Source organism: Nuphar pumila, chromosome 6 (assembly GCF_984573655.1).
Source record: "Nuphar pumila chromosome 6, dmNupPumi1.hap1.1, whole genome shotgun sequence".
NCBI lineage: Eukaryota > Viridiplantae > Streptophyta > Magnoliopsida > Nymphaeales > Nymphaeaceae > Nuphar > Nuphar pumila.
In genome coordinates, this window is record NC_143254.1 from 46,053,292 (window position 1) to 46,065,198 (window position 11,907).

The window sequence follows — 11,907 nt, forward strand, 5'->3', positions numbered from 1 at the left end:
TATAGTGCTTGGAATATGAAGGTGAATGTGATCCTGACCAGGATCTTCATATTTTATAAATCTTCTTAAAAAAACAAGGATCTTATAAATCCCCTTGCTTTCTAGTTTCTAAGTTTTCTACTAAACCTTCTATTTACAGGTTTTAATTTAACCTCTTACACAATTGTTTTTTTGGTTCACATAGAAATCAAGGTTTAAAACACAACAATCATGATTACCCATTAAGAGTGTCTAATATAAGATCAAAGATAGACCCTCCTCCCTCCCATGAAATTGAAAATATCAGATATTCCAAGGGGCATACCATCCAAGAAGCTCCTTTGACAATTATGTAAGATGGAGAAGAACAATAGTAATAGTCATACATGCAAAAGCAATCCAGAGGATCACAACCAAATGAAAGCCAAGTTGTTCTTATTAATGATGTATGCAAAAGCAATCCAGGGGATCACAACCAAATGAAAGCCAAGTTCTTATTAATGATGTATAAAAGAACTACAAGACGTGCATAACAATTAAGGATGGGTGGCATAGGTACAAGCTGATCATTATACACAAGATCAACCTGGAAAATGATAGTGACAAGAAAGGTGAACAAATAAAAAATCACAAATCTAGTTAATCTAACATTGTGTTGTTGACAAAATGGTGGTCGATGATAGAAAACAGGAATGGGTCCGCAATATGTGTCCTTCGATTTAAATACAATATACAAGGCTGGCTGTGGAATTGGGTGGAGAGCTCAAAATGGAGGACGGGGTCGAGTTTTTGAAAAGGCTAGTGAAAATATTTGAAACTTTCATACAGCGCATGAAGGTTCAGGTGGGGGGTGGTCGATGCACAAAATTTTGGAGGGATATATGGTGTGCAGACTTTCCTTCTAGATATTCTTTTCCTGATTTATTTCACATATGCAGGGGAACTGGTAGTGCAGTTGGTGAATGATGGTTGGATGGGCACGGTTAGCTGATCCGAGTGAGACGCAGGCCACTCACCGACAATTGTATGAGCTGCAACATCTGCTAGCAGATAAGCAACTCTCAGCGATAAAAGATCAGTTGAATTGGATGCACACTTGTGACAGGGAGTTCACAGGGAGGTCATGCTACAGGGCATTGTGAGAACACGCAGTTTCATGGCTACTAGAACGTTCTTTATAGGGGAATGGTCACCCCCGCGCTCTTCGTGTTTTGGATGGTTGGTTCTTCATGGAAGAGCCAAAACGAACAACAATTTAAAGCAAATGGGAATTCAGCTCGCAAGCAGATGTCGTTTATGCTAGAGAAAAGAGGAAGATATAGAACACATGTTTGTTAAATGTCAATGGTTCCAGTATTTACATTTCAGGTTTTGGAAGCAGCCCCCACCGAGGAATTGCAGGTGGCCACAGGATCTTTATGTCTCTTCGATATTGGTAAGAAGCAGAGGTGATTTTATTTGCATTCCTGGCTGCTAATTGTCTGGTGATAGATGTGGCTGCACCCAAAATTAAATAGTTTTCGAAGGGGCAGCCCCATGTTTACATAAGATTCATTACAGAATCTGCAGTGAACTATGAGCAGCACGTTGGAGTTTTGAAACCACCGATAAACTAAAAGGACCATCAATCTTGTCCACGCTAAATCGTTGAAACTAAAATATAAACCAAACTTGATGTGAAAGCATACTTGAATCCATTGACGCTCCAGCAGATCTTCGCGGGTATGATCTTCTAGAACCTGTACATGTGACCCTTTTCCTTTCTCTAAACCTAATGAGAAGGACTGATTTCTCTTGTTATAGATGAAAAGTCAAAAGAAAAAGTCACTATATATGGTTTGAGAACCATAACCTAATTTGTAACCAACTAAGAGTCTCTTTTCAATTTAGCCCATTATAGAATCAGAAAATGAAAGATAAGAGCATAAGAGGTCTCTTCACATAATAAGATCGTACCATATGAGAAACCACATGGCCCAATCATATTAGATCATAAAATATGAGTCTGCACCTAAGACAACCTAGAACATGTGATTTATCATATGTCAGCCCACACGATTTTTCCAACAATCTTTTACTTGGGCTACATATGTTACCTTATAATCACACATTATAACCTTATGAGCTAAAAAATATTGTCTTATCAATTGATATCTCTACCAATATGGTCCATTGATCATGTCAACATAGAACAAAATCAGTTTTCATTACAAATAACGTAATTGGACCCATCAATGATCACATATATTAACATAACCAAATGGCATGGATTAAGTATGAATGTAAAGCATAAAAATATATGTAATGTGATCCAAACATGCATATTTCCAACTAGTCATTCTTTAAACTTTAGTGAGATCACAACATATAAGTACAAAATGAAACCAAAATTTTAACTTTATTCTGAAGTGGTAAAAGAAACTTTATTATATCATAGAACGTCCAAATACAAACTCCTACTAAACTAGCATATCATAAAATGATAAAACACCCATTTGAGCAGTATGCTCGTGAAAGACCTTGGGTGACAAACCTTTGGTAAGCAGATCCACAATTATGGAGTTTGTGTCAATATGTTCTATCGATATCTAGCCATTCTACACTCTTTCTTTAACAACAAGGAACTTAATGTCAATATGCTTTGACTTTTACGAACACATGTTGTTATTGAAATATAACACTGCTGAATTATTGTCACAAAATAACTTTAGCGGTCTCTCAACATTATTCAAAATCTGCAGTCCTGTGACAAAATTATGTAACCATATTTCATGATTGAATACCTCATAACATGCTACGAATTCTGCTACCATGGTGGAAGAAGTAATGAGTGTCTACTTGGCACTCCTCAAGAAAATAGCTCCCCCGACTAACAGAAAAAGATAACCTGACGTGGATCTGCGACTGTCTTGGCATCCAACAAAGTCAGAATCAGAATACCCAATGATTTGCAGCTGATCTGACTTCTTGTATGTTAGTATGTAACCTTTTGTTCTTTGCAAATACCGCATAACCTGTTGGCTGCTTTCCAATGATTCATACTTGGGTTACTAAGATATCTGCCTAACATCTCAACAATGTACGCTAAATTCGAATGCATACACACTTGAGCATACATAAGACTCCCTACAGTACATGCATAGAGAATCAATTCTATATTCTTAATTTCAGACTGGTGTTTGGGCCACTGAGCGAGACTAAACTTGTCTCCCTTAACAACAAAACTATCACCTGGTTTGCAATCCTTTATACCAAATCTATCTAGAATCCTTTCGATATAGTTTTTTGTGATAATCCAAGAATACCTTGAGAACGGTCTAGATGTATTTGGATCCCTAATACAAAAGAGGCATCACCAAGATCTTTCATTTTAAATTTCTTTATTAGAAATCTATTGGTTTCATACAGTATGCCTATATTATTACTGACAAACAATATGTCATCAACATATAAAATCAAAAAATATATTTACTCCTACTAAACTTATGGTATATGCATTCATCAATCACATTTATCCCAAAACCAAATAAGAGGACAACTTGATGAAATTTATGATACCACTGACGGGAAGCCTGCTTAAGCCCATAGATGAATTTTTTTAATTTGCAAACTATTTTCTTGGCATCGCCTGAGACAAAATATTCTGGTTGCACTATATATATTGTCTCATCAATATTACCATTAAAGAATACAGTCTTTACATCCATCTAATGCAGCTCCAAATCATAATGAGTCATAAGTGCCATCATAATCCTAAAATAGTCTTTCGTAAAAATTGAAGAGAAAGTCTCTATGTAATCAATGCCTTCCCTTTGAGTAAACTCTTTTGCAACAAGATGAACATTATATCTTTCCATATTATCTTTTGAATTTTTGTTGGTTTTAAATATCTATTTGCAACCAATGGGTTTTACACCTTCAGGTAATAGAACAAAATCCCACACATCATTGTCTCTGATGTATTTAATCTCCTCATGCATTACATCAATCTACTTTTGAGAGTTAGAACTTTGTGTGGCTTAATGAAAGTTGATTGGATCATCTTTTGTTAAGCCAGTATCACTCTCATGTTCTTGTAGAAAGACAATATAATCATCTGAAATTGTCCTTCTCCTCTCTCTAGTGGATTTCCTTAGTGACACTTGTTCTTGAGGTGTTGCTTGAGGTTGTTGAATTTTTACTCTAGGAGTAAAAGCTTAATTTTGGATAGGGAGATCTAAAGCATTGCCATGATCTGGATTTATGGGAACAATGTCAGGAATAAAAATCTGACCATTGTCAACCACAACTGTAGGAAGAGAAAGAAACACTTCTTCAAAAGCAATGTCTTTTACTTTATCACTTTCCCTAAACTCAGCACCCTTAAATAAACAAGCGTTTCTCATTTCAAAAAAGGACTTATTCACAGGGTTATAAAACATTCCTGGACCTTTCAAAATACCCAACAAAGTAGCAACTAACCGTTCTTAAATCCAGTTTCTTTTTATGTGACCTGTAGGGCCTAACCTCAACTTAACATCCCCAAATATGAAAATGCTTTATACTAAGCTTTTTGTCTGTCCACAATTCATATGGAGTCTTGATTACTCCTTTAGATGATACCCTATTCAATATATAAGTTGCAGTCTTTAATGCCTCTTTCTAGAGGGACTCTAGTAAAGTAGAATGAAAAATTATACTCCTTACCATATCCTTAAGGGTTCTGTTTTGTCTCTCAGCAACACCATTCATGCTAGAAGTGCCTGACATGGTATATTGAGGGACGATCCCATATTTCTTAAGGAATTTAGCAAAGGGCTCTGAATGTTGTTCATCTGATCTATCATATCTACCATAGTACTCACCACCACGGTCAGATCTGATAGCCTTAATTCTTTTACTAAGTTGGTTTTCAACTTCAGCCTTAAAAGATTTAAACACATCCAAGAAATGTGACTTTTCATGAATTAAATATAGGTACCCATAACGAGAATAATCATCTATAAATGTAATAAAATATTATTGACCATTCCAAGAAGTCGTAGGGAATGACCCACAAATATCTATATGAATTAGTTCTAAGACGTCTGTTCTCATTTTGACACCTAATTTCTTTATGTTTGTTTGTTTTCCTTTTATGCACTCAACACAAACTTGAAAGTTGGTGAAATCAAGGAAATCAAGAATCTCACTCGACACAAGCCATTCACTTCTTTGTTTAGAAATATGACATAAGTGCTTGTGCCATAATAAAGCATAATTCTTATTTGTTAATTTTTATTTTGTATCATGAGAACTTAAATGCAAGGTTTCATTATATGTGGCAACAATATTAAGCAAATAAAGGTTATCAACCATATATAAAGAACTGGTCCCAATAAGATTTGAATCAAGAAACAATTTAAATTCATTATTTCTAAATAAACAAGAATAACCATATTTGTCTAAAGTGAAAATAGAAACTAAATTCTGTCTAAAAGATGATAGAATAAATATTTTTTTCAAATCTAAATAATTTACAATCTTTAAAAGTAACCTAAATGTCTTTATTGCCTCAACTTGAACAGATTTACCATCGCCTACGTAGATAAATTTTTCAGCATCAATTGGCAGTCAACAACTTAGACAACCCTTTATAAACACACTTATGTGAGTGGCAGCATCATAATCCATGCACCAAGTGTGTTTGGGTACAAAAGTTAAATTAACCTCAGAACAAACCAAAGTAAGGAGCGTACATTTCTTCTCACGTCAAGCATGATACTTGGTACAATCATTCATGTGACCCTCCCCTTTGCAAAAGAAACAACTAGACTTTGGGTCCTGATGTCTTTTCTGTTTCTTCTGCGATTGAGGATCCATTGCAGCTTCCTTAATCTTTTTATTTTTCTTAAACTTGTCTTTAGAGGCTATTGCCAAATGAGCACTTTCTGTCTTCTCTTGCTTTATTCTTTTATTTTCTTGCACATAGTATGAAATAAGCTCATTAAGAGTCAATTTATCATTCTGACAGTTATAACTGACTTTAAACTGACTGTATTATGCAGGAAGAGATATCAAAACCAAGTGCACGAGCAAGTCTTCAGACAACTCTAACTTTAGTGCCTTTAGTTTCAAAGTAAGATGAGACATTTCAATAATGTACTTCCTAATGTTCTTTTTACCTTTATACTTCATCGAAACAAGACTCGAAAGAAGAGTGCTGGTTTTAGCCTTTTCATTTTTAGCAAAACGCTTTTTGATTTCTTCAAGGAATCTCTTAGCATTTACTTCTTTGGACGTAGTGTTCCTGAATGATTCAAGAATTGCATGTTTCATGATCATGAGACTCATGCGATTAGATCGATCTCATCGATCAGAGTTCCTTTTATCCTCAACGAAACTCGTATCCGTAAGAGCATGTGGTTGATCCTTTCAAAGTACAAGATCCAAATCCATACATCCGAGAACAATCATAACGTTCTCTTTCTAGTTTTTGAAATTAGAACCACTAAAAACATGGATAGAATTAATGTTTGCATATATCAAAGAAGTAGAAGTATTAACTGAATCAAGAACAAACAAGCTCACAATTAACATATATTTTTACAATTAACATAAAATAACATATTTAAACTATGGTGAACCCCATCACAAGATACCCAACACAACATTGACATTTAGTCTTTGGACAAAAATTTTAATTTGTAAGTGGTACTCTCAATACAGTAATCAAACATGAACAATTAATCCTATCAAGCAATGAGCCTTTCTTTGAACCGACTCGTTATTAACATAAAAAACCATACAATTGTCTCATATTTATTACTAAAAAATTATATATTTGGGCTCGCCCAAATAGTATTCTTCTTTTGGGCTGATCACTATTCACATGAACTACAAACATATAAACATCACAATATTCCAAAATGAGCTAATCTACACAATAGAGGTTACTTTGACAACATATTGATTTAATCAATTCAATTTAGAATATCAGACCCTTATTCTTAAAAGAATATCATAGTTCAAATACGTTAATACATGCATATAAACAAAAAGGAAACATGATCATAATCCGTATAGGGTCAAAAAATAACCAAAGTCGACCCTCTAAAGTGACCCATAAAATATACACAACGCCCCTCAATTTAATAATAAAATCCTGATAATATATATATATATATATTGTTTTCATTGCAAAGTTTTACTTTTGCAAGTCAAACTGATCTTTGAAAAAGTTTTTGAAAATAACTCACCTCCATTTTAAAATGTAGGATAATTATGAAGAATGAGACTCGCCTGTCGATACAAGGTTCAACTGTTCCTGGGGCCATAACCAAGGGTAATTGAACCAAGGATCAATCATGTACTTTGCTTTACTCAACTGTCTAAATCGATGTTCTATTTCCTAAATGCACAAAGAATCAGGCATGCGCCATGATTTAGAAAATTTTTGACTGAAATCATGATGTATGCTTCGAAGATTGGAAAATACTTGGAAAAAGAAATACCTTGAAAATCATAAATCACATTAAGAAAGTATTTTAAAGAAAAAAAAATCGATTTCTGAAGAAATCCTGAGGTTTTTGATAAAATTAATTTCTAAAGAAGATTCTGAGAAAATTGATTTTGAAATTGGTCCAAGAGATGGGCGTGTGGCCCTGTGAAGTATTTTCATGATAAAATCTAACATAAATGATGTATTAATGCAATTTGAGAAAATATTTTTTGAAGAAATTTTGAGAAAAATCATTGATAAAAGATTTCTTGTGCCTTACAGAACTTAGATGAAATAAATTTAGCACATATTCCTGACTATGACCATGAATATGCATTGAATATATCTCATTTGGTTCTAAAAGGGGAAAATATTTGGAAAAACTTTAAAAAATGCAATGATTTTTTGAAGATAGCCTAAGAGTATAGGTCATTTATAACTTAGAAAAAGATGATAAATCTGGGTTTCGTTCGTATTCTGACTATTGCCATAAATACGAAACCCACCAAGTTTATCATCTCCTTAGAAGCAAGTGCACGTGCCATTTGTGTAGACCATTATGAGTTTGAATATGCATGAATCATCATTCATCACATGAATGATATTTATAAAAATAGACTATATGCAATGCGGCCCTATTTTAAGCAGAAATTTAATTTCTCATTCCAAAGTTTATATTTACAATTTATCAAAAAAGAAATAAAAGAAAATATATTCTTGAATAACCCTACAAAATTAGCAAACTTGTTAGTGGAGATATGTCAACTTTTGAGGATTTATCCAACAATATCTAGAAATTATTGAATTTATTCGGATATAAGCCTTTTTCCATGCTTCCCTGAGATAAAATAATATAAAAGATGATGTATGATTTAATAAAAGGTGAAACTAAACTTGGTTTGAAAATTAAAAATTTGAAATTGGGATAAAACATGAATACTTCTGATAACCCTAAAATTAAACTGCAATTGAAAATATATTTTTTTGGGATTATTTTGATGCAAAAATTAAATAAAAATATGGAAAATAGGCAATTTTACCTACGGTCATGAACCTATCATAATGTTAGACCAGAATCAGGTACAAACCACCATAGAAATTAATAAAAATTTACAAGAAGAAACTAGACAAATTAACAAAAAATTCTCTTTTTACAGATCTAAAAAATCATCTCCGGTTAGGGAGATATCGTTCTGGCAATATACGCTTGATTCCGGCGAATACGTAATGGGTTGAAATAAACAGATCCAGTTTCAGGTGTAGAGAAATATAGCAAATAGAGTTAAAAAATTATGAGCTTTTCTCAGATGATAGTAAACACACAGATTAGACTATTCCTTTTTACGGATCATCGATCAGATTACCGGTTAGGGAGATACGATCTGCACAAATTGATCTAGGGTTTAAACAAGGCATAATGGCTTGATATAAATAGATTCTGATTTATGACAGAAAAAAATAGCAAAAGGCCATGAAAAAATATGAAAATTTCACTAAAAATACTAAACATCATGATAAATCCACTTCTTTTTACAAATTGTCAATCGAATCTCCGGTGAGGGAGATATCACCTTGATAAGCTGCACCTGATTCTATATAGTGTTTTCATGGTACAAGAATCAGAGTTTGGTTTATGATTTTTTAAACAAGGTTACAGAACCCAAAATAATCCGATTTTTTTTATGAGAAATCAATGACACATGCACGATTTAACCCTAAAAAAATCAGAATTTATTGACAGAAAAACAAACATGAAATAATGTTGTTTCCACATACTTGGAATAAAAAACACGTATTATCATTAAAGCATACGAATAAACCTATTTTAAGCATGCAAAAATCATTAAAAAATATAAAAAATACAATGAATAAATTTTTGATGCTTGAACCTGTAAAATAAATATTAATATGATAAATAAAAAAAAATTAGGGAAAGCATGGTTGGGATTTGATGTAGCCATTAAAAGATGGATTCGACCAATCGAATGGTCGAATCTTGGTCTTTTCGGGCGTTTAGCATAATAATCACATCATTATCGATTTCAATGGATCAAAAATGCATAAATAAGCATAAAGGATCCGTGAATCATGATATTCAATCATGGAGCATGAAACTTGTATGAAAAAAATAAGAAAATCATGCACAAGAGGGGCAATAATGGTGAAAAATTATAATAAAATAAACAAAACATAAAAAGAAAAGGGAGAAGATGACCTACCTTGGGGATGCCACAATGGAAGAACTTGAGAAAGAGAGGGCGACACGAAATTTTTGAGAGATAAAAGGAGAAAATAAAGCATGGGTCGACCCCCTTGGTTGCCTCTTTAAATAAGTTTTCAAAACTCTTAATTAAAGAGTTTAAAATTTTCAAAACACTAGTGAATTAACTAAGATAAGTGCAAGTGGGGGGCAATTTTTCTAAAGGGGTTCGACTTTTCAAACTCTTTAATTAAACCCTGATTAAACCTAATTGAGTCCTAATTAGCCTAGAAAAAAAAATCCAAATGTGGCGCCACCTACTGTGGGCTCACATTTGATTTTAAAAGTCTTAATTTCAAGGTTTTAAAAATGAGATTTTAAAAAGTGAAAATAAAGGTTAGGTTTTTAAAATCAATTTGGCTTTTTCAAAACTCCTAAACTAACCTAAATATCCTCAAATGTGGCACCACCCACTATGGGCCCCATTTGGGTTTTCAGAAAATGATTTTAAAACTTAAAAATAAAGGGGTTAAAATGATTTTTCTCAAAAACTTCAAAAGGACACAAAAAATAACTAATATTTATTTCTATTTTTGAAATATGGAAGATGTAAAATGAAATGAAATTGAAAATTAGGGTTTTGCACCCCTGCAAGGTGGGCTCTGCTTGAAGAAAGTTAAAAATTGGTCTGAAAATCAGGTTTTTAAAATAAAGGGTTTTAAGAAAGAAAGTTTTCAAAAGAAAGTTTGAAAATAAAACTGAAGTTCTAAATCAACTAGAGTCCTAAATGGATTGAAACTCTTTCAGATGTGGCGCCAACTGTGTGGGCCCCACACCAGTGTTTTAAAAAAGCTAAAATAAAGACTGAAAAGGGTTTTGAAACGGAGTTGAAATCACCAGATGGGAATCAAAAGTTTTTAAAACAGAGTCCTAAACTAACTAAAATTCTTGATTAGAGTCCTAAAATTTTGAAACTCTTAAACTTTAGTTTTTGAAAGACAAACTAAGAGATTTTGAAAGATTTTCTCAGAGATTGATAAAAATGAACGAAAGACGAGATCAAGGTTAGACTACTAATCAACTGAGACCCTGACTAGAGTCCTGAAATTTTGAAACTCTTAGAATTGAATCTATTTTCGCAAAACCAATAAAATAGAAATAATGAATGGAATCAGAGTAGAGTTCTGAACCGATCGGGGACTCTGGGACAAAGTCCTAAAATTTTGAAACTCTAAGATAGAGTCTTAAATTTTTGAAACTCTAAGAATGGTGTATGTTTTCGCAAAACAAGTAAAACAAGGGTAAAAATGGAGTTTTGAAATGATTGAAACTCTGGGACAAAGTCCTAAAATTTTGAAACTCTACAACGAAGTCCTGGAATTTTAAAATTTGATTTTTGAGAGATGAATGAAGAGATTTTTGAAAGATTTTCTCAAAAAATGAAGTCAGGGTCAGAGTCCTAATCCAACTGAAACTCTGGAACAAAGTCCTAGAATTTTGAAACTCAAGATTTTGACTTCTTTTGAAAGATTTTGAAAGATTTTCATGAAAACAGCTAAAAAACAAAGTGAAAGGTAGAGTCCTAATCCAACTGAAACTCTGTGATTGAGTCCTAGTCCAACTGAAACTCTAGGATTTTGGCCAGAATGAAAGATTTTGACAAATTTTGTTGAAAACAAGTAAAAATAGAGATGAAGGACAAAGTTCCGGTCTAACTAAACTCTATGATAGAGTCCGAGTTCGACTGAAACTCTAAGATTTTTGTCTTTTTAAAAGTCAGATGAGAAAGTTTTTGAAAATAAGTAAAAAACATGAATAAAGGATCAAATCATGATACAGTCCTAATCCAACTGAAACTCTGCGTTAAAGTTCTAGTCCGACTGAAACTTTGAGATTTTTGGCCAAAATAAAGGAAATGGACTAGGGATAAGACTTCTTTTGATTTAAAACTGAAATAAACTTTTGAAAATGTTTAAAAAAGTGAAAAGATAGAGTCTTGGTTCAACTAAACTCTAAAATTTAAAAAATTTGAATGAAGAAGTGATCCATAAGCGACACCACCTAGATGTGTCTCATCTGAGAGTTGAGATCTGTTAAAAATTGAGTTTAAAATGAATCCAGATCGCTTTTCTAAGGAAAATATTTTAAAATAAAGAAATATAAGATCTTGGGGGTTAGCCAAATGGCAAATGTCGATTTAAAACCCAAGTTTTTGAAATTGATTTTGAAAGAAAAGTTTTAAAATCGAATCTGGATTGAAGATTTAAAA